The following is a 4,627-nucleotide window of genomic DNA, read 5'->3' on the forward strand; positions in this document are numbered from 1 at the left end:
CAAATTGACACCTAAACGGATTCTGAATCTGCTTATTGATTCTAAAAGAAACATCTGGGAAAACTGTGTCCCATGCTCCGTTACAAATGCAACATTCCGTATTCGTTGGTAACACAATCTGAAAGCCCATTGATAAAATTTATGTTCTTTGCAGCTTCGGCTGCTATTCGTGTGTTCATTTTCGTAAGATTTCTAATATTTTTGGGAGTATTGTTGTTAGAGGGATCAGGCTTGTGGATACCCTCACCGGTCCAAAAGTAACGAGCTGCCCGACCAGACGAGCAGTGGCAGTCCGAAGCGCAACTTCCGCCGTTATAATAGCTAACCAACGGCATTACCGCTTCGGTACAAATCTCTTCGTTTCGACAAAAGATCATTCAGAAATACAGCATCTATATGACCAAAACACAATATTAAGCGACAATATTAAGCGACATGAAGCGACATTAAGCGACATGAAGCGACAATATTAAGCGATCACGGAATGTAACACCTGGGGCAGTAAATTTAATGCAATATGTTCGAAACGTGCTACTAAAATGACTAAACTATCAAAATGTTGACTGCACCGAGCGCAGCGAGGTGCTACAGTTACAAATTTTTTCTGCCTCCTCGAAGTGTGTTGCGAATATGTTAACTACAGATATTTCACAAACTCCACAAGTTAGAGATGGCAGCGGCCGTCTAAACGGCTGACCTTTCGGCTGACGGCCGGCTGACTCATTGCGGCTGATGCTCCCAGCCGGCTTAAGCAGCCGGCTTGGGATCGGCTATGGCTTGCAAAAATCCTCAGCCGGCTCTCGGCCGGCCGCTGCCATTTCTACCACAAGTTCCATTCTCCAGTGGTACGGAAACTGCGCGCTTTGCTACCGTACGCATATTATCGGTTGTAGAGCAGGAGGTAGAAAGTCATGCACGACAGCAAACACAATAATTACTATTTTCTGTGCAAACGAAGTCCAGTTGGGCGGTTCAAATAAAGCATAAGCGCCGGAGGGGGTGAGCTTCTGTTTCGGCAGTCCTGACAACCAGCTTTCTTGCTATGACCGTGCAGAGCAGAGCAACCTTCCAGACAACAGCCACTAATTATTGACCCCTCTCTATTTCGCAATGACTCGTGAGTGATATTACATCTCTACGAGGAGGAGCTACCTTGGCCCGATCAAAGGCATACGCCCGACCATAAACCGATCACTGCTTCCATGTTTGTGCAACACGGCTTACTACCCAGCGACGGCAGCCTGCCGCAACAGCATGTAAAGTTTGACCATTCGTTTATTATCTAATTCGAACACCCTCTCTCCTGTATCCTTTGAAATCTTGTTCAACTAATATTCAAAAATTTGGAAAAAAAGGAGACATGCAGATATGTTATATTTCTACCACGAGAACCATGTCAGTTTTCCGTAAATGCAGGCACTTTCTTGGACCTGTTGACCGAAGTCCTGTGCTATGTCTGTGAGAAATTCCGCCACTCGAAAGTTTCTTGGTTTGCAATGGACCAGCTCCTAACAATCTGCTTAAAATTTTCTGTTTCCGTAATATTTTTAAACATTAGTTGGAAAGTTTGAAAAGGAGTGGAAATAGCACGGGGTGTAAAAGTTTTAATGAACAACAGATGTGCGTGCCGTACGCTGCCATCGCAGGGCGGCGAAGCCGTGTACGAAACCACGTGGCTCTGCGTGTACAGACACGGGCACAGTGATCGGTTTATGGTCGCGCATATGCCTTTGATCGGGCCAAGGTAGCTCCTCCTCGTATATATAATCGCGTAAGCCTTAATCTTTGTTGAGTTCGTCAGCTCGACGCACTGATCCAAACTGGCGTGACGATGTATATTTGATAGCATTTAAAGTGTAGATTTGCCATCACAAATCAGTTTTTGAAGAAAAAGTTAAATTTGAGAGAAAACTATCAAAAACTTTGACATGCAAAGTCTATGGGAAAAGCCAAGAACCCACCACTGCTAAACCGACCACCCCATCACTGTCTCAACAGCTAATACTGTACGCTTTTTCGACAGTTTCGCACTTTCGCGAATTTCACGTCCTATAACAGATACTCACTGTACTAACAATAAGTTTATATTTTTCATCAAATTTTTGTTTTGAGAAGGAAAATAAAACGAAAGGAAGAAGGCAAACAGGGCTGAGAAATGAGAAGATTCTGGGCTGGGTACGGTTCTAAAGTCTGTTTTCAAGTACCTGACACCCGATGTGGTTTGTTTTGGCTTAACTATATACCGTAAAGAGCCTTCCCGGGCGGACGCGCTAAATTTTTCGAAATTTGCTACTTTATCGTTTTCGATAAAAAAGGCAAGGTGGTGTTCGAGAAAGGCAAGCGGGTTAATTTCGAATCTCCAGGTTTTGCTTTGAAGAACAGCAAGCAGTTTACTCCGCATCGTACGCATGGGCTATGCGAGGATATTAGCAAACCATGGTAGCGGTGGTACCATTGTTTTAAGCAAAAATTTTTTTAACAGCAGATTCGAAATCAGCGTTATTGATTCACCTAGAAAAATTTTCAAACTGTAGAAAGCACCTTTTTTTGGATTCGACTCTCTTGCTACCACCCACGGTATCTGTAGGGTGCTTGGGCCCCGGCAATCAGAATTTCATTTTGACCTTTTCCTGTTTTGAAGAATGATTTCTAGATCAGAAAAATGCACTGAAGTTAATGCTGCGGTTAGTTTTTGCTTAAGACAAATTAAGGGTACCACCGCTACCGTCGTTTGCTAATATCCTCGCGTAGATCATGATCGTACGTGCTGTTTGCAATAAATAACGTTTGATACGTACATTTTAACGTAAATCGACCACAGTGCAGCTACTGTATCTGTATTCTGTACAATGTAAAAATTATGTTCCGTTTAAGAACGGGTGGAGGGGAGTTGGATGTAGCACGAATTGCATGATATAAGTTTAAAGTTGGAATGCTTCATTATTAAATTACAAGGTACAAATAAGTTTTTCATTGTTCGCTATACAGCGTATTGGAAGGCGGAGCCGCAGGCGACGCCGAGCTGCGGCGCGAGCTGAGCTCGCGGAGCAGCAAGCATGCCAGTGTAGGGATGGCGTATAGAGTGTGTGCTGTACTACTGCGTCCGTACAGCTTCTTATCTGTTCTCTGTCTTTCCATTGTGTTCTGTTGCGTTGTGTAGACGCGGATGTGATTTCTGATATTTTGTTCTTTTGCATTCGATGTTTGATCATCTCACGCATGTGCAGCCTCAGCCGCTTGGCTTGCACGCCAGCGTCAGGGCATATTCCCTTCATGGTAGCAGATCATGTTACGATTCTACGGTGTAGCATGGTGGTAGCGTGTGCAAAGTGTGCACTGAACTAGTTGACCTTTAATGCATTTATAAATGATTGGGAACAATTGCACATTTATTTGCCGGACTCCCAAACCGCAACAGATCGGAAGGAGGAAAACCAGGCCATACGATTCCCGGGTCAAAGCAGCGGATGCTCAGCCATGCGAAAAACCGTCATGAATTCCGGACACGTCCGAAGAAGCCCACAGGAATCAACGAAGGATTGCCCATCGACGCACGCAGCCCGACTCCAATCGACAACGGATCCATCTTCCGTGCGATTGCCAACGAGAAGCCAGCAGAGGACCAGACACGACCAAGCAAGATACGTGTTTCCATAATTTTTATGCGCTGTACGAAACAGTGCCCCAAACCTCTGCCCGAATTTCCAGAAATGCTGACCTTTACATCACGCAGAAAATCGCAACACGCGCCAGAATTCTGCAGATTTCCTGGTATTACCTGTATCAGCAGTCAGCAGAGAGCGACGACCGAACAATGGAGTCTGGGTCAAACAGTCACGCGGATACAGCTCTAAAGCTAGATCCAGAATAGATCCAGGAACAGAGACAGAAACAGAATCTATCCTGCGGAGTGAGCTATGCAGTATGGATAGCGAACTACGCGGAAACACGAAACGTCGCACTGCTAATAGCTGACTTTTAATATTGAAAGTCTGGAGAACAGAAAATCAACAACTGATCGGCGCAGCTCGATCGTAAAACGTAGAGCCAATTCAACAGCGTGCAGCGCTGTGCAGCACGTGCTATGCCGCGCCCACTATCAGAACGCAAGCCAATCACAAGAGACACAACACAGACACGTAGTCCAAAGGCGTAGCGCCACAGGCGTAGCGCCACTGACGTGAACGCTAGTGATCCCGGTCTCACATGCCTCTGGGGGGATGCCGAGCTCCTGTGAGGCTGGACACACTCCCGGATCCACGAGAAGACGACGGTCGCCGGTGTCTGTGTGCGCTCAAAAACATCAAATTCTCTTAATCCGTTTATCATATCACATCAATTCCATAAGGCACAATTCCATTTAATACGATGTGAATAAAGAGATCCGATTATAAAAATACTATCAGAAAACAGATCAACAGTTAAACAGATCAACAAAAGTATTAATCAAAATGTAGACTAGGATCCTCCATTTCTGACTCGTAAAGGTCACAGGTCCTGTCCACCGTTTCCCGCACTTTGGCCCATTCCGCTCCGTTGAGCAACTTCGCGCATCCATAATGCGACTTCCATCACAATCCGCTTTGAGAATCGGGTGCGTATCAAGTACGACTTAGGAATACTGCTT

The sequence above is a fragment of the Paramacrobiotus metropolitanus genome, unplaced genomic scaffold (genome assembly GCF_019649055.1).
Source record: "Paramacrobiotus metropolitanus isolate TYO unplaced genomic scaffold, Prichtersi_v1.0 Parri_scaffold0000101, whole genome shotgun sequence".
Taxonomy (NCBI): Eukaryota; Metazoa; Tardigrada; class Eutardigrada; order Parachela; family Macrobiotidae; genus Paramacrobiotus; species Paramacrobiotus metropolitanus.